Here is a 19,858-nt window from a genome sequence, read left to right as displayed (position 1 = left end):
CTGACCGGAGGCGGCTCCGGCGGGGACCCTCCGACGGTCAAGTCAGAGAGGTGACTGGGCAACAGTGAAATGAAGACAGAGAGCTCGATCGAGGGAGAGAGGGAGAGAGGAGCGAGCCTGTGGTTTTGGAGTCGAGAAGTGGGGGGAGCGGATCCCTTGCACTGTTGCCCTCCCCGAGTTATATAGTGGAGCACGGTATGGCGCCGTCATTAATGGTGCAGACAAGTGAGGAACTGTCAACTCACTGTAGACTGTCAGAGTCGCCGTGAAAGTGTCATGTCGCCGTGGGGCTGTCAAATCGTCAGGGTTGACAATGCTCTCGGCGGGACAATGTCCCTAGATGGCCGCGCCGTACGCGGCTGTCAGGACTGACAAGCTCTGGCGGCTGTACAGTGATCGGAGGAGTCGACCGACCCTAGGTCGGTGACCAGCTGAGTGGCGTCGGGCCCCTCCGTTGGTCGGCTAGCAAGAACGAGTTCTTGAACCCCAACTAAAACTCTAGATCATGCATCCTTCTAATTTATTCCCGCATTCTTCTCTGTCCTCTTGTCCGAATTACAAGTGAACCGATGGTTCCCTTTGTCTCATTGTCTCTTGCTTCCAACCATGCATCGTGGAGTTACTTTCTTAATTATAGCATGTCTTCCGTTCCTGTTTTTTTCGTCAGTTCTTTTGTCTTTCTGTTACAATCTAGTGTCCTGAATCTTGTCTCCCTGTTTCTAATTATTTTCTCCCTCCATCTACAGGGGATTTCAAGCGCGGAATAGGGGAGGAGGTGTACTACTTCACCCCCAGGCACAAAGCAAGTGCAAATGGCAGTGGGTGCAGGGCCAACCGCAACGCAGGGCAGGGCTTCTGGCATGGCAATGGTCGGGACCAGCTCATCTTTGACGAATCCTTGGAGCTGATCGGGCACAAGACTTCCCTTGTCTTCAAGTTCAGAGACAGCAAGAGGAAGAGACTGCACCCCAACTAGATCATGCACGAGTACCTCCTCCACTCACCTGATGGCAAGGTATGCAATTTTTCTATTTTTTTTTGTTTCCCTTTCTTTCATTTTCTTTTTCTGAATCTAATATCATTATAGTCTCACGTCATGGCTTCTGGCTAACTAGATTGTTTAATACATCTGATTATGATCTGTTACTCCAACAGCTTTAAAGTTGATTATCTTTTTCCTTTCAAACCTTGGTACGTAGAATCTTCGACCGCTAATTGACGTCTCCATTTTGCAGTTTCAAGAGATGGCTCTATGCAGAATTCATCCCAAGGAGGAGAACAAAGAAGTTAAGAATGATTATCCAGCCGCACATGACTGCAAAAGAAGATGGATACATGCTGCAAGGTCGACGCTCTTCAATCAGGCTTATGAGGTCAGAGATGGTAACAGTGGTGAAGATGTTGCGATGGTGACTGCCACCTGGACTGAGCAGGAGATTGCATCTCAGTTGGTTCCGCTGCTAGGACGTGTAGATGACCGCTCCACTGGCACCACCATCTCTTCCACTTCTGGCGATGGTTGCTTCATCGATTCTGAACCCCTGAAGTGGGCTGACAGCATGATCTCAACACCACCATCTTCTCAAGCATCAGTTCCTTCAAGCAACCAACCTATCGAGGTGCTTATGTCAGCAGAAAGTGGAAACCTCAGTGAGGCCGAGATCTTGGAGTGGACTGATAGCTTGTTAGCAGCTGATGATGGCATGGTGGCACAGCCAACTTCTTTTGCAACCGGATCTTCTTTTGCAACCGAAGGTGGTAGCAGTGGTGAAAATGTTGCGACGGTGACCGCTACCTGCACCGGGCAGGAGATTGCAGCTCAGTTAGTGCCACCGCCAGGACGTATAGATGACCGCTCCACCAACACCACCATCTCTTCCACTTCTGGTGATGGTTGGTTCATCGATTCTGACACCTTGAAGTGGGCTGACAGCTTGATCTCAACACCACCATCTTCTCCAATATCACTTCCTTCTAGCAGCCAACCTATCGAGGAGCTCATGCCATCAGACAGGGGAACCCCTAGTGTGGCTGATGTCTTGGTGTGGATTGAGAGCTCGTTAGCTGCTGACGATGGCATGGAGGTGCGGCCACCTTGATCTTCAATCGGCCACCCCACCAGCGCCAACGTCAAAGAGTGGGCAGCTATCTTGGAAGCTGGAGAAAATGCCTTTGCACTTGGACTTATATAGTTGTTCTATTTTACCTCTCTGGTGCTTGGGTACGCATTGTATCGACTTGAAAAGTGTATTTAAATATTTTTAAGGCTTATTTTTGTACCACCCATGTACTTTTGAAGATATTGCATTGTGTTGATATTGATGGCAAGTGTATTTAAACTTTTTTGGCAAATTAATGAGATAAATGGTTCTGAGTTTTTTTCTTCATAATTTGGTGGGAGTGTTTTTTTTCTTTTTTTTGATGAAGTGTGAGGTCATACCACCCTTATATTGATTGCTGTAGAATATGTGCAGAGTGGGGGGGATGTGATGGATCAAGCTGAGAAAGCTTGATCCCATGCCCGACATTGAAGTTAAGGGGTTACAGGTTGCAGGTTTTACTGGTTTTCAGACAATGAGTTTATGGGTTTGCTGATACCGGCTTTCGGACCATGAGTTTCGGGTATTCAACATTTACAGGCATTCAGACCAATGGTGTTCATGTTTTGCGGTTCTTCTTTTTGAAGACGTAAACAGAGTTTGAATGGCCCAGAAGAGCATACTGGCTGGAAGAAAAGCATTCTGGGTGAGAGTGTAATTTTAATCAAACCATGCATATATCGATGCAGCTGATTAAATACCATAAATCAGGAATTAAATAGTTGATATTCTGTAATTTTTTATGACTTTCTAAAATTTAAATTTCAGCAAGCGTAGTTGATATTTCTCTTGTTTTTATTGAGAAATTGACAATTCCACGAATACAGTTATACCACGTTGCCACTTACTAAGTATATTTTACGTCTTCTCGTAATGCTTCCAAACCATACCCAACCTGAACTTTGTATAGGCTCCTTGCATATACAACCTTGCATCTAGTCCAACATTCACCCCACGCACCGACATGCCAACTTTGCACCTCTGGTATATCTGTTTCTAGTTCCCAGCTGGGTTAAGAAAGACTAACTGCAAATCCTTACATTTTGGGATGCGTTCCAGTAAAAATAGTGCAAACAGGATTGGTAAAAGGATGTTAAGCCTGTAATTATGCGGCACAAATGACAAAAGAAAACCTGCACTGTTGCAACAAAACGGTTGGATTTCTGCTCTTTATTGATCAGAACAATTATCATGAAAAGTTGAGCACCAAAAAGAATAGCGCATCAGAAACCATTTCGTGCAAGAGATCAAATTAGACACCAATCGACAAGGTTAAAAATGCTCCAACAAGCTCTAGATTGAGTAATTAGTCAATGCTAGCTCCATAAATCAAGCTGGACTAGATGCTCTTTGTCATTATCAGATTGTCTTCGACCCGAAAAGGATTATTAATGGTGTCCGAACAGAAGAGATGATTCATACCCAAAGTTTTAGTTTCTGGTCAAAATAGTTGTCACGCCCCGAACCGAACACCCGGATCGGATACGTGATGGCCACACACTCCTTAGAGCAAACCCTAAAGAATATGCAAGGTCAAATTAAATCATTACAATCTTAACATCCATAATAATTTATTTCAACAATAATTCGTAAAATCTTACATAATTACAATTTAAATTTCTTCAATTCTTTGATCAGATACTATGACACTCTATTTATCTTTCTGCTCACCTGTAAAACCAAGCCATAGCCAATCATAAGCGTCCTGTAACTCTGAGAAGAAAAAGAAAGATGAAGGGTGTGAGCTTTACAACCCAGTAAGAATTTTCATATCACACCAATATAATAATATAATCTGAAAATAAAGAATAAGCAATGATATATAAAAGCCGATGTTCACTATCCAGAATATTATAAATATTTATAAATTATCTGTTTTATCAAAAGAGATGCATTATCATATGTTAATAAGTGAAACAATTTTATTCAACGATTGTTTCATGTCTTATCTTTCTATTTTCTTCCATTATCACATCTTCTTTAATCTTTTTCTTTTTGGCTTTGGCTTTGGACTACCAGGATCATGCGACGATCTTTTATTCGGATCGATTTCTGTGATCTTCCTCGGATCAAAATATTCATGATCTTTCTCGGATCAGATTCTTCCACACATAAGCCTGTGGGGGCTGTCCCAGGCATAAGCTCATGGCAGGCTATTCCACATGACAAGGTCAGTCCAAACCATATTTTTCTTTCTTTTCATTTTCATGAAATTATAATATTTGACTTCATTAATCAATTCAACTTTTGCAATGTAATAAATATGTCATACCCATATAATCATGCCATCAATCGCTGATACATATGTATTGATATAACATACTCATGTTCAAAATCACATAAATAAATAACAGTGTCTCAGATATAACAAATTCATCGATCTCAAATTTAACGATGCAAAATCAATGAGATAAAACTAACGGTAAAATAACATATATAATGGTGATCATGTACAGAAATTCTTACCTTTATCGGTGACTGATCCAAGCACAGAAATCAATGTTCTTCTTTAATTTATAAATTTTTTTAACAAAATATTTCACTTGATATCATATGCAGACAATCATCTCTTCATAACCCTAATCAAATATAAAAATCATATATGGAGAAAATTATCCGATAATCAATCCTAATAACATAAATCTAGGACCTCTCTCAGGATTAACCAAAATTAAGATTTGTCTAAGTATCTAGATCCTCCACTGATCCATAAGACTTTTAGAGAGAGAAAATCCATTAAAAAAAAATTTCTAGAGAGAGAAAGTAGAGAGAGAAAATAGAGAGAAAAAATTTTTGTATCCTTCAGACGAGGCAATCATGGTCGAGATCATCAGAGGTCCTATCAGGGTAACTCAATATGGATTAACCATGATTGATTTTATCAATTTCGAATAAAGATCGAATCGGAATCTAATCTACTGCATGAATTTCGGAGCAATCTCAGATCATCTTATTTTTATTTCAAATTTATCTTAGAGTCTGTGATGAAATCAAAGAGAGAGAAAGACTCTAGAGAGACAAAATCTATAAAAAAAGAGAAAAAGGTCTAGAGAGAGAATCTAGAGAGAGAATCTAGAGAGAGAAGGTAGAGAGAGGAGAGAGAAAAGAGGAAGAGAAAGGAGAGAGAGGAGAGAGAGAAAATTCTCTCTTTTTTTTTCTTTTTCTCTCTCTTTTTCTTTTTCTTTTCTTTTCTTTTCTTTTCTTTTTCTTTTCCTTCTTCTTTTTCTTTTTTTTTCTTTTCCTTCTTCTTCCCACGGCCCTCTCTTGGACCGAAATAGGGGATCTCAAATCCCCTCCTTTGCTCGATCGACCAAGGGCCGCAGCTGGCATGGCGGTGGCCGACGACAAGGGCCAACGATCCCACAGCTCGGAGGGACCAAACCGGTGGTCGGCGGTGACCACCGGCATCGGAAAATCGAAGAAAAACGGGCAAAATAGAGGTTTCTTCCACAATAAAATCTGGCGACTCTGGTCTCCGACGAGCATGCACACCGGCACGGGAAGAAAAGGGGAGAAGAGAGGAAGGAGGAGGAGGCTCACCTTCGACGTCGGTGAGGCTTTCCGACGAGAAATTAGACGGGCACAGGTCGGGTCTCCACGGTGGTTTTTCAACGATTGCCACTGACTGAATCTCGGATCTTTGGTGGAAGGGAGAGATGAGGGATCTCCTCCTTAAATAGAGTTGGAGGAGGCTCTTTTCCGACTCCGATTGGGAGCCAGTGAATGGAGGAAGAAGACTCCCTTCGGGAGTCTTCTCCCCTATTTCTTTCCTCTTTTTTTTTTTGTTTGGGCTGTGGCTGATTCTGGGCCCAATTAGGCCGAGGTGTTACATTTTCTCCCCCTTCAAATAATTTCGTCCTCGAAATTAAGTTATGTCGTTCGAGATACATATTTCAAAGTATACATTCTTCATGTCATTCTCAAGCTTACGATAATATCTTATATATTATTTATTTTTCATGATCTTGTTATAACAAAATTATTTGAAATTTTAAATTCATCTCTTCTTATTAATTTCTCAACTTTTTGAAGAACTGTAATATTTTGGACTTGTATTAATATACCACTGTTATTTGTCTAATACATTTCACTCAAAATTTATAATTATCTCAGACTACCCTTGATAGAAAAATAAATAAAGGTCAAACATCGGACACTCTTCACAATCATCGATTTCTTTCTTCTCTTGACCTTCCAACAAATTTTATATGTAAACTCTCATCTTAAAAAAATCTCAATCTTCTATATCAATCCAAGTAATAATATTAAATTTTAAAAAAAATATGAGATCTATGTTAGGACATTCTAAGTTTGAACTTAATATCTGAACTATCAAGCTGTTAGTAGACTTGAGATATCTAGAATTTCTTGGTATTATCTACAATGAAGCAACCTACTGACAAAAATTATCTGGCTATGATCAAATTAGATCAAAATTTATAGCATCATTTCATTATCAATAAAATCCTTCCTTATTTGCAACTAATGTATTCCATCATAATATCTTTTGATTTAAAAGATTAATATTTCTAATCAATTTAATCCACCACGCTTTTGCTGCGCACTCTGATCTTAATTTATCAAATTATATAAGTCTATCAAAGATAAAAAAATATCCTTATATGTTAGATCAATCCAGGATAGATCCAACCTTCAAATTTCATATAAGACTTACGGCAAAATTTTAAGTTTCTTTATCTTTACTACCTTTGGGTATAGCATATAAAAATTAAATCTTGATCCACTTTCTATATTTGAAATCATTGCATAAGTTTCATCACTCTTCAAGAATCCAACATGTCTAGAATCGATTGGAGTTAACCTTAGATTTACCTTACAATCATTTAGATAATTTCTAAATCAATCTTCCTTTTTAAAAGAATTAATTCTAACTTGACAAACTAGAAAAACTCAAGCCAACATCCTTAAGTAGAATCAACTTGATTATTTCTTATAGAGCTCCCTTCATCACAACCCTTAATATTAATCAATAAATCCATACAAAAATCTTATCCCTTGTATAAGTCATTCAAAATTTAATACTAACAAGATGTCTTAGTTCAATTTAAAAAAAATCCAAACTTTGACTTGAATAATTAATACACTTCATCATATTCAACGATCATAAAAAAAATTAAAAAAAAATCTAATCCAAAGATAGTAATATGAATTATTAAAGATTTCATCATAACCTGTATATCATACTCTGACAAAATAAATTTTCTTCTTTAATTTAACAACAATATCAAAATACTTTTGATCCACTTAGAAAAATAAATTTTTGACTTGAAATTCAATGCAACTTGAAAGATCAAAGAATCATATTCAGAATATGATATTTTGACTAACCAAAGATTTCACCAAGATGTGTATCTCATATTCTCATAATAAAATTCAAGTATATTTTTTCGTCTAAGATTGAGTTTCATATATGATCCTCTTATAGGTTCAATGCTCAAAAATATTTCTCTCTCATATGATAAAATTTTTTTTCTGAGACCATATCCTAACTTTCTTCTGATAAATTTAAAATTTGTAATGCTCAGATAATTAACATCAAAATCAAAAAAGTTATCATGATTTCCATCCATATAAGTTTAGCATTCCAAAATCATCGAGTATACTCAACATAACATATCAATACCTCCCGCTTCTTTTCAGGGTCAACTCTTCTTATATTCAGACCACCCTACTAATTAAAATCCAAGATATAATTCGTCAATTCTATTATAGATATCATATGCCACTTATGCATAAATTTTATCTTAATATCTATTGATTTGAAATCTAAATATTGAATCTTCTCTTTTATATCTATCATGTTCCTCATGATCATAACCTAAGTTCAAATATCACTAAAATTATAATTCTGAATGATTATAATTTTAAACTCAAATACACTTAAATCATATTTTCTAGTGATCATAACCTAAACTCTAATATCATTCTATCATACCTTTAATGATCATAATCTTAAACTCTGATATTATCAATCATACTCTATTGATTATAATCCCAAAATTTTGATATCACTTATATGACAATCCCTAGTGACCTTAAACCTGAGCTCTAGTACTGTTCTATCATATTCTTTGATATCACTCTGTCACATCCTATTGATCATGCATAAAGTTTTGATATCACTTCATAATCCCTAATGACTTAAACTTAAGCTCTAATATTATTTTATTAAATCCTAATCACTTATATCATAATCCCCAATGATCATAACCTAAACTCTGTTAATACTCTGTAATATTTAAATCACTTATATTATAATCCTTAATGATCATAACCTGAACTCTGATACCACTTTGTCATATCCTATTGATCTTACATAAAGTTTTAATATTTTTTCATAATCTCTAGTGATCTTAAACCTAAGCTCTGATACCATTCTGTCATGCCCCGAACCCAACATCTGGGTCGGATACGTGATGACCACATACCCCTTAGAGTAAGCCCTAAAGAATATGTAAGGCCAAATTAAATCGTTACAACCTTAACATCCATAACAATTTATTTCAACAATAATTCATAAAATCTTGCATAATTATAATTTAAATTTCTTCAATTCTCTGATCAGATACTATGACACTCTATTTATCTTTCTGCTCACCCGTAAATCCAAGCCATAGCCAATCATAAACGTCCTGTAACTCTGAGAAGAAAAAGAAAGATGAAGGGTATGAGCTTTACAGTCTAGTAAAAATTTTCATATCACACCAATATAATAATATAATCTGAAAATAAAGAATAAGCAATGACACATAAAAATCGATGTTCACTATCCAGAATACTGCAAACATTTATAGATTATCTATTTTATCAAAAAAGATGCATTATCATATGTTAATAAGTGAAACAATTTTATTCAACGATTGTTTCATGTCTTATCTTTCTATTTTCTTCCATTATCACATCGTCTTTAATCCTTTTCTTTTTGGCTTTGGCTTTGAACTACCAGGATCATGCAACGATCTTTTATTCGGATTGATTTCTGTGATCTTCCTCGGATCGAAATATTCATGATCTTTCTCGGATTAAAGTGGCCATAATCTTTCTCGGATTAAATTATTCATGATCTTTCTCGGATCAGATTCTTCCACACATAAGCCTGTGGGGACAGTCCCAGGCATAAGCTCCTGGCAGGCTATTCCACATGACAAGACTAGTCCAAACCATATTTGACTTCATTAATCAATTCAACTTTTGTAGTGTAATAAATATGTCATACCCATATAATCATGTCATCAATCGCTATACATATGTATGGATATAACATACTCATGCTCAAAATCACATAAATAAATAACAGTGTCTCAGATATAACAAATTCATCAATCTCAAATTTAACGATGCAAAATCAATAAGATAAAACCAATGGTAAAATAACATATAATGGTGATCATGTACAGAAATTCTTACCTTTATCGGTGACTAATCCAAGCACAGAAATTAATGTTCTTTTTTAATTTATGAATTTCTTTAACAAAATATTTCACTTGACATCATATGCAGACAATTATCTCTTCATAACCCTAATCAAATATAAAAATCATATATGGAGAAAATTATCCGATAATCAATCCTAATAACACAAATCTAGGATCTCTCTCAGGATTAACCAAAATTAAGATTTGTCTAAGTATGTGGATCCTCCACTGATCCATAAGACTTCTAGAGAGAGAAAATTCATGAAGTGAGAAAATTCTAGAGAGAGAAAGTAGAGAGAGAAAATAGAGAGAGAAAATAGAGAGAAAAAATTTTTGTATCCTTCAGACGAGGCAATCATGATCAAGATCATCAGAGGTCCTATCAGAGTGACTCAATATGGATTAACCATGATTGATTTTATTAATTTCGAATAAAGATCGAATCGAAATCTAATCTACTGCACGAATTTCAGAGCAATCTCAGATCATCTTATTTTTATTTCAAATTTATCCTAGAGTTTGTGATGAAATCAAAGAGAGAGAAAGACTTTAGAGATACAAAATCCATAAAAAGAGAGAAAAAGATCTAGAGAGAGAATCTAGAGAGAGAAATTGAAGAGAGAAGGTAGAGAGAGGAGAGAGGAAAGAGGAAGAGAAAGGAGAGAGAGGAGAGAGAGAAAATTCTCTCTTTCTTTTTTTTTTCTTTTTCTCTTTCTCTTTCTCTTTTTCTTTTCTTTTCTTTTTTTTTTTCTTTTCCTTCTTCTTCCCACGGCCCTCTCTTGGGCCGAAACCGAGGATCTCAAATCCCCTCCTTTGCTCGACCGACCAAGGGCCGCAGCCGGCATGACGGTGGCCGACGACAAGGGCCGACGATCCCATAGGTCGGAGGGACCAAACTGGTGGTCGGCGGTGACCACCGGTGTCGGAAAATCAAAAAAAAATGGGCAAAATAGAGGTTTCTTCCACAATAAAATCCGACGACTCCGATCGCCGGCGAGCGTGCACATCGGCATGGGAAGGAAAGGGGAGAAGAGAGGAAGGAGGAGGAGGCTCACCTTCGATACCAGTGAGGCTTTCCGACAAGAAATTGAACGGACACAGGTCGGGTCTCCACGGTGGTTTTTCGGCGATTGCCACTGATTGGATCTCGGATCTTTGGTGGAAGAGAGAGAGGAGGGATCTCCTCCTTAAATAGAGCTGGAGAGGGCTCTTTTCCGACTTCGATTGAGAGCTGGTGAACGGAGGAAGAAGACTCCCTTCGGGAGTTTTCTCCCCTGTTTCTTTCCTCTTTTTTTTTTTTATTTGGGCTGTGGCTGATTCTGGGCCCAATTGGGCCGGGGTGTTACATTGAATCAGCCACAACCCAATTCGGCCGGGGTGTTACATTGAATCAGCCATAGCCCAATTGGGCCGGGGTGTTACAATAGTATAGAAGAAAAAGCTCCTCCTCAATCTTAAATACTCATGTCTTGCATGAAAAGAAAGGTTTTATATATACAAACTTGAGATATTTATATTAAATCTTTCTGATTTTTTGCTTGCCTTATCTTTAGTAGATGTCAATCAGATAGATCATGAAAGCAGGACATAAATTGACATGATGATATTTATCATTTTCTGGTTGACAGCAGTGCTCCATGTCAAGCATGATAAGCATTTTCCCTTGTCAGAACTCAAGTCACGACAATACAAACTCAAAATTAATTTCGCATCTTCCCTCCTTAAGCAGTCTGCTATCTCCTGTTTGAACTGCAACGATCAGGGCATCGTTAAGATTAATAATTATTCTAGTTGACGCATGAGTAGATTAACAACTGAAAACATGACCTTAAATCTAAAAGCTCTCTTAGCAATCAATCCAAGTTTTTTTCTCATTATAGTTATGAACATTATGCATGGTTATGCATGCAATGCCTGAAATTACAGCCTAGAACTAATATATGAGGGTGACTGTTAATATTTGTTAGCATTAAGTATACAGAAGAGCTAATACTGATACCCAAAACTTAATAGCACATCGTAGCATGAGCATATGCAAAGATATGTAAGCATTATTTCTGTGACAACCATGAAAATTAATATGCGGTAATAAGAGAGAAAAATTTTTGAGCTTTTGGTTTATAATATTTATCAAGTTGATATTGTCAGTTGCAATATGCATTTTGCAATAGATTTGTGTCATGAAAACCCATAGTGATAGCCAGACAAAGGACCATGAGAATCCAGTTATTCTCGTGTATGTGCATCTGACCATGGATCCACCTTGATGTGTGGACAACCTTGACACGTGGAAAACAACCCAAAGAATGACACTATTTGACAATGGAAAATGTTGCTGAGATAATGGCTTGGCCAGCAACTATAGCAAAAATAGTAGCTAGTAGCACAAAAACAGGCCAAAACACAGGTTCTACAAGAAAAACGAAAACACCATATGAACATATTATGCCTGAGCAAGTGCATGTTGCATGATCTGATGGTATTGAGGCTTACCTAGAATGGATTCATAGAAGCTTGTAGATACATCAAAAAAAAATTTAGAAAGAAATGCCACCTGCCCAATATACCGCAACACCAGAAAAGGATAAATTACAGCAACAAAAGTTACTTGCACATAACAAGAATGTCATTTACTTCCACAGTATAAATCACATGGATCAGGTAAGTGTGCATGCAATAATTATAGCTGAAATACAAATAGGTAACATTGGATACATGACCTTTATTCTGAAAAAAAAAAAATAGTGCCACGCTCCCCAGCAAAACAAAATCTATGTGCTCCTTTGATCTTAGAGTGAATTCTTTATGGGACAAACATTAGACAAGCAAGAAAACTCCCAGTAGGGTTGAAAGAAGTTCAAAGGAGAATAAGGTTGATAGGGGGTGAATAAATAAATAAACAATATTTATATTTTTTTAAAGAATAAAGTTTTTCTAAATAAATAAACAACTGATGGAAATATGCATTATTGGTCAAGGGGTTGGGGGTGGGTGGGGGGACTCAACTAAATGGTGGGAAAGATAAATGAATATGCAAAAAAAGTCATCTGGTGTAGCAATAAAGAACCACGACTTGCATAGTAGAGCATCTTGAAAAAGCCTATGCATTTCTACAAATTTCCTAAATCAGATCCATAGAAAAATTATAACAACTAAACAGCTCCCCTCCCCCCACCTCTTGACCAATAGTGCAGATTCTCTTCAGTTGTCTTCAATTTATCCCTTAGCCGATTATTTGTGCCATCCTCTCTATTGCTTGACATACCACTCCTTTTAGTGCCCATTTTTTTATGGGTAAAAAATATATCTAGAAATCTATATTTTTTAAAACAATATTTAGACAGAAAAATAATTTATCTATATTCTTTTATGCATAGGAAAGTGGCTTCGAAATCTATTATTCATGTTCTTTTGCCTTACTACATTCCTGGCTAAGTTGTTAAAATTTATCCATATTTTTTATAATATCTTTTATCCTTTTAAAGTTTAGAGAAAGTGGATGACTATGTTATTGGGCAATGAATAATAGAGGCATTGAAAATGAGGATGGAGCATTTTAGGAATAATATTAAATGCAGACTTTACTGGATGATGGAAAATTGATTTAGCCACCTTTTAGTTGAATAAAATTTTTTCTCCATTTCATGTGTAAATGCTATCCATAGAAAGTATCTTATCCATTTGAAAAGTATGAGAATATAGATAAGTTGATCAATAAAAAAATTGATCAATATTTTCATAATATTTACCCACAAAAGAATAGGCCCTAAAGTCCGATGCTACACTTGCAGCCTTCAATTAGTAATTTGGCACAACCAAAAAATTTTAAACTTTTCAATTGCTATTTTTGATGTCTTTCTTTCATGATATAGAACGTCCTTGGACAATCAATAACTATTAGGTCAGTTTGTTGGCATCCCTCTCTAGTTCATAAAAAAGTAATTTTTCATGTGCAATATGTTTTTCTATGTTCTCTACACCTATGCTTCACTATATATCTTGATTTTGTGTGTAATACCCAGCCCAAAAGATTACTAGGTCCAACTAAAAGAAATACATATATATCTTAAGCCAGCATGTGATCTACACATGCATGGGCATGGAACAAGAAGTAGAACTCTCGAAGGAGTTCTTCTTCCTTGTCTGACCAAGACTCCAACTTCGATTTGGAGCCAGATTTTCAGCTTATTCTCTCTTCATTTGGCCCTCTATTTGAAGGGGATCCACCTCTCCCTTGAAGCTGACAACTTCAACCAAGCTTTCCTTCCTCTTCTTCCTAAATCTTTTCTAAGATGCTTGTTATTAAGCTTGCTGTGTTCGTCAGAAATTAAAGTTAATCATTGCTGGAAATAAAGTAAGAATCTCTTGCATCTTTCACTAATCACTCTCCTCATTATGTCCCACCTTTAGAAGCTTTGGTTATGGCCAACTATCACCAGATTTTCCTTCAAAACTAAGCCTCCAATTTTACCTATGTTTTTTGTGAACTTTTATGGATTTTTCAACTCTAATTGTTGCCACGATCACAAGGAAGTGAACCTCCAGCTACACCAATATAGCCCCAACCACCTTAGGCCTCAGTCAATGCTAGTGAGAGGCTTTTTCTTTAGAGAAAGAGGGGCAATGGAGTCCTCTATTTTGCCAAGGAACCAGGGGAAGAAAGAAATGGAAAAAAAGAAAAGAAGAAAAGAAAAGAAAGAAAAAAAAAAAAAAGAAGACAAAAAAAAAAGAGACTTCCTCTCTCTTCCTTCTTTTCTCTCTCTAATTTCTCTCTCCACCTTCTCTCCCTACTTTCTTTCTCTAAAGTTTCTGTCTTTAGATTAATTCTTTTTTTGAGGGTTTTTTGGATCTTTGAAAAGACTCTCAATGATCTTGATCAGTTCTGATGAATGAATCCTAAATGTTGGTTGCCGAGCATTGTGCCGGCATCCATCCTAGCCAGATTAAGAGCTATTTGTTTTGATTATCCATGATTTATATTAAGTCATCTGTATACCAATTTAATCATGATTGGATTAAATCACTTTGATTTGATCAATTGGGATGCTGGATAGTAACGTCTGATCGATCCTTTTCTACCTTGTTAATTTTTTGCTCCTCTGATATTCTCTTTTTACTTGATTTATAAATTTAGTGAAGGATCCCTACCATATTGCTTTGAATCTGAATTGATCTGATAGATAGATTTTGAACCATCCTATTGGTTGGACAGCATATTTGTACCATTCAAGTTTTTTTTATTGAGTATCATAAGATTCGATTTTTATTGATCTCTATTGAGTTCTTATATCTTAGTGATCATTGACTAGATGAAGTTACTTGATTAAATTGATCCCTGATTATAAAACGATATATTGACCTCCACTTAAATTTTATTGGACACTACTGATTTGATCACCCTTGATCTATGTTGAATCACCTATCTCCTAACCTGATTTTGATCGACAGAGTTATGATAATCAGATCGACAGAGTTATGATAATCAGATAGATCCAGATCGTTGAATGTGACTATCTGTCAATCCTATTTTTTCATAGTTATTCATATCCTTCTTAATTATTGACTTGATTCCATATAGGGGCATGATCATCTTGACAAGAAGATGTCAAGTAGTGGATTTGAAATAAAACTTCTTAAATTGTTTGGATCTTGTCAAACTATGTGATAAATAATGAATCATTTTTTTAAGATATTTTATTTAAATAATTTTATTTTGAAAGTAAATAACTAGTCTTTAATTTATGTATGATTTATAAAAATATATTTAAATGAAGAGTGATTTATGAATTTGAGATTTTTGAAAAAATTATGGTTTATTAATTTTTTACATTATATGCATATGTTGATTGGAATTGTAACACCTATGCTATCTTGCAAAAGTATTTTCATATACATTAAATTTGAACTCTCAACTAAGTCTGTTCAGAGAATGGTCACATCATAGTTCTTGCCCCGGTTGGACAAAAGACCTGGACTCATATCCTGCGTCAATGGGATTTCAGGGCATACAATTATATGAGAATAAAAAATCTCCTGTGAACCGAACCCTCCGGTGAACCGAACCCTTACTTAAATATAATTATCGGTAAATCAGGACAGCTAACCGATTCACCCGGTGACAGCTAACAAATATTACCGTTGGACCCATATAAATATCCTGTTTTATAGCTCCTGAGTCCTGGCCGTGCTTCTTGGTTTACCCATAGCATCTCTGACGACTGTGATAGCTCTCGGAGGAGAAACGCCGAGAAGAGAAGGCTAAGAGAAGAGGAAGAAGAAGCAGAATACTGAAGAAGAGACGATGGACGGAGAGGTGGATGGAATGAGGTTTTTTCCAACGGATGTGGAAGTCATCCGCTACCTCCGGAAGCGCGCGGAGGGCTCTCGACTCCCACCTAAGCTGATACATGAGTGCGATGTTTACGCTCAAGAACCATGGAACCTCCCAAGTACGTGATCCCTCCTCTTTTCTCTCTTCTTTTTCCTTCTTCCGGTTTCCTCTAGCACGTACCACCAGCAAGAACGATCGAGTTCTTGATCGACACATTGCGTTGCCTAAAACCCTAGATCCTTCTTCTTAATTTCTTCCCGTTCTTCCAAGTTGCATGATCCCTCCCCTCTTCTCTCTTCTTTCTTTCTTCGATCTTCTGGTTTGTTCCTGTTTTTGTTTTCCTTTTTTAGCTAGTATCATCCGCAAGGAACGAGTTCTTGATCATATGCATAAAACCCTAATTAAAACCCTGGATCCTTCTTCTTCCCCCCCACCCGTCTCCTTCTTTTGGTCCAAATTACATGCAAGATCCCTCCTCTTTCCTCCCTTCTTTTTTCTTATCTTCAGGTTTCCCTCCTCATGTTCTTGTTTTTATTTTCCTTTCTTGGTATCATCACCAGCAAGAACGAGTTCTTGAACCCTAATTAAAACTCTAGATCATGCTTCCTTCTAATTTATTCCCGCATTCTTCTCTGTCCTCTTCTCCGAATTACAAGTGAACCGATGGTTCTCATCGTCTCTTGCGTCCAACCATGCATCGTGGAGTTAGTTTCTTAATTATAGCATGTCTTCCATTGTTTCTTTCGTCAGTTCTTTTGCCTTTCCGTTACAATCTAGTGTCGTAAATCTTGTCTCCCTGTTTCTAATTATTTTCTCCCTTCGTCAACAGGGGATTTCATGCGCGGAATAGGGGAGGAGGTGTACTACTTCACCCCCAGGCACAAAGCATGTGCAAATGGCAGTGGGTGCAGGGCCAACCGCAATGCAGGGCAGGGCTTCTGGCATGGCAATGGTCGGGACCAGCTCATCTTTGACGATAAATCCTTGGAGCTGATCGGGCACAAGACTTCCCATGTCTTCAAGTTCAGAGACAGCAAAAGGAAGAGACTGCACCTCAACTGGATCATGCACGAGTACCTCCTCCACTCACCTGATGGCAAGGTATGTATTTTTTCTATTTTTTTTTTTTTGTTTCCCTTTCTTTCATTTTCTTTTTCTGAATCTAATATCCTTATAGTCTTACGTCATGGCCTCTGGCTAACTAGATTGTTTAATACATCTGATTATGATCTGTTACTCCAACAGATTTAAAGTTGATTATCTTTTTCCTTTCAAACCTTGGTACGTAGAATCTTCGACCGCTAATTGACGTCTCCATCTTGCAGTTTCAAGAGATGGCTCTATGCAGAATTCATCCCAAGGAGGAGAACAAAGAAGTTAAGAATGATTATCCAGCCGCACATGACTGCAAAAGAAGATGGATACATGCTGCAAGGTCGACGCTCTTCAATCAGGTTTATGAGGTCAGAGATGGTAACAGTGGTGACGATGTTGCGATGGTGACTGCCACCTGGACTGAGCAGGAGATTGCATCTCAGTTGGTTCCGCTGCTAGGACGTGTAGATGACCGCTCCACTGGCACCACCATCTCTTCCACTTCTGGCGATGGTTGCTTCATCGATTCTGAGCCCCTGAAGTGGGCTGACCGCATGATCTCAACACCACCATCTTCTCAAGCATCAGTTCCTTCAAGCAACCAACCTATCGAGGTGCTTATGTCAGCAGAAAGTGGAAACCTTAGTGATGATGGCATGGTGGCACAGCCAACTCCTTTTGCAACCGGATCTTCTTTTGCAACCGAAGATGGTAGCAGTGATGAAGATGTTGCGACGGTGACCGCTACCTGCATTGGGCAGGAGATTGCAGCTCAGTTGGTGCCGCCGCCAGGATCTATAGATGACCGCTCCACCAACACCACCATCTCTTCCACTTCTGGTGATGGTTGGTTCATCCATTCTGACACCTTGAAGTGGGCTGACAGCTTGATCTCAACACCACCATCTTCTCCAATATCACTTCCTTCTAGCAGCCAACCTATCGAGGAGCTCATGCCATCAGACAGTGGAACCCCTAGTGTGGCTGATGTCTTGGCATGGATTGAGAGCTCGTTAGCTGCTGACGATGGCATGGAGGTGCAGCCACCTTCTTTTGCAACTGGATCTTCAATCGGCCACCCCACCAGCGCACACGTCTCAGAGTGGGCAGCTATCTTGGAAGCTGGAGAGAATGCCTTTGCACTTGGACTTATATAGTTGTTCCATTTTACCTCTCTGGTGCTTAGGTAGGCATTATATCGAGTTGAAAAATGTATTTAAACATTTTTAAGGCTTATTTTTGTACCACCCATGTACTTTTCAAGATATCGCATAGTGTTGATGTTGATGACAAGTGTATTTAAACTTTTTTGGCAAATTAATGAGATAAATGGTTCTGAGTTTTTTTCTTCATAATTTGGTGGGAATGTTTTTTCTTTTTTTTTTTTGGATGAAGTGGGAGGTCTTACCGCCCTTATATTGATTGCCGTAGAATATGTACAGAGTGGGGGTTGTGGTGGATCAAACTGAGAAAGCTTGATCCCATGCCCGACATTGAAGTTAAGGGGTTACAGGTTGCAGGTTTTCAGACAATGAGTTTATGGATTTGGTGATACCGGTTTTCAAACTATGAGTTTCATTGTATTCAACATTTACATGTAACAAAAAAACAAAAAAAAAAAGGGTGTTCAACATTTATAGGCATTCAGACCAATGGTGTTTAGGTTCCGCAGTTCTTCGACGCAAACGGAGTCTGAATTGTCCTGAAGAGCATACTGGGAAGAAAAGCATTTTGGGTGAGAGTATAATTTTAATCAAACCATGCATATATCAGATGCAGCTGATTAAATACCATAAATCAGGAATTAAATAATATTTTTTATGACTTTCTAAAATTTAACGTTCAGCAAGTGTAGTTGATATTTCTCTTTTTTTTATTGAGGAATTGACAATTCCACGAATACAATTATACCACGTTGCCACTTACTAGATATATTTTACGTCCTCTCCAAACCATACCCAACCTGAACTTTGTATAGGCTCCATGCACATACAGCCTTGCATCTAGTCCAACATTCACCCCATGCACCGAGATCTAGTCCCTTCAAAGATACCGGCAACATGCCAACCTTGCATTTCTGGTACAGCTGTTTCTAGTTCATAGCTGGGTTAAGAAAGACTAACTGTAAATCCTGACATTTTGGGATACGTTCCAGTAAAAATAGTGCAAACATGATTGGTAGAAGGATGTTAAGCCTGTAATTATGCGGGCATAAATGACAAAAGAAAACCTGCACTGTCGCAACAAAATGGTTGGATTTCTGTTCTTTATTGATCAGAACAATTGTCATGGAAAGTTGAGCACTAAAAAGAATAGCTCATTAGAAAACATTTGATGCAAGAGATCAAATTAGACACAAGTCGACAAGGTTAAAAATGCTCAAACAACCTCTAGATTGCGTAGTTAGTCAATGCTAGCTCCATAAATCAAGCTGGACCATACGCTCTGTCATTATCAGATAGTCTTCGGCTCAAAAAGGATTATTAATGGTGTCCCAACAGAAGAGATGATTCACACCCAAAGTTCTAGTTTCTGGCCAAAATGGTATTGAAGAAAATGTTCCTCCTGGATCTTAAATACTCATGCCTTGCGTGGAAAGAAAGGTTTTAGATATACAAACTTGAGATACTTATATTAAATCTTGCTGATTTTCGGCTTGCCATGTCTTTAGTAGATGTCAATCAGATAGATCATGAAAGCGGGACATAATATACGATCTATGAGCCGATTCGGGATGGTTCTTCCACAGCAACTCCTCAACCGGTTGAATTTTAAGCTGTACGCATAAATTGACATGATATTTATCAGTGCTCCATGCCAAGCATGATAAGCATTTTCCCTTATCAGAACTCAAAAGTCACGACAATGCAAACTCAAAATTTCACATCTTCCCTCCT

The sequence above is a fragment of the Elaeis guineensis genome, chromosome 5 (genome assembly GCF_000442705.2).
Source record: "Elaeis guineensis isolate ETL-2024a chromosome 5, EG11, whole genome shotgun sequence".
Lineage (NCBI taxonomy): Eukaryota > Viridiplantae > Streptophyta > Magnoliopsida > Arecales > Arecaceae > Elaeis > Elaeis guineensis.
This window is presented reverse-complemented; position numbering follows the sequence as displayed.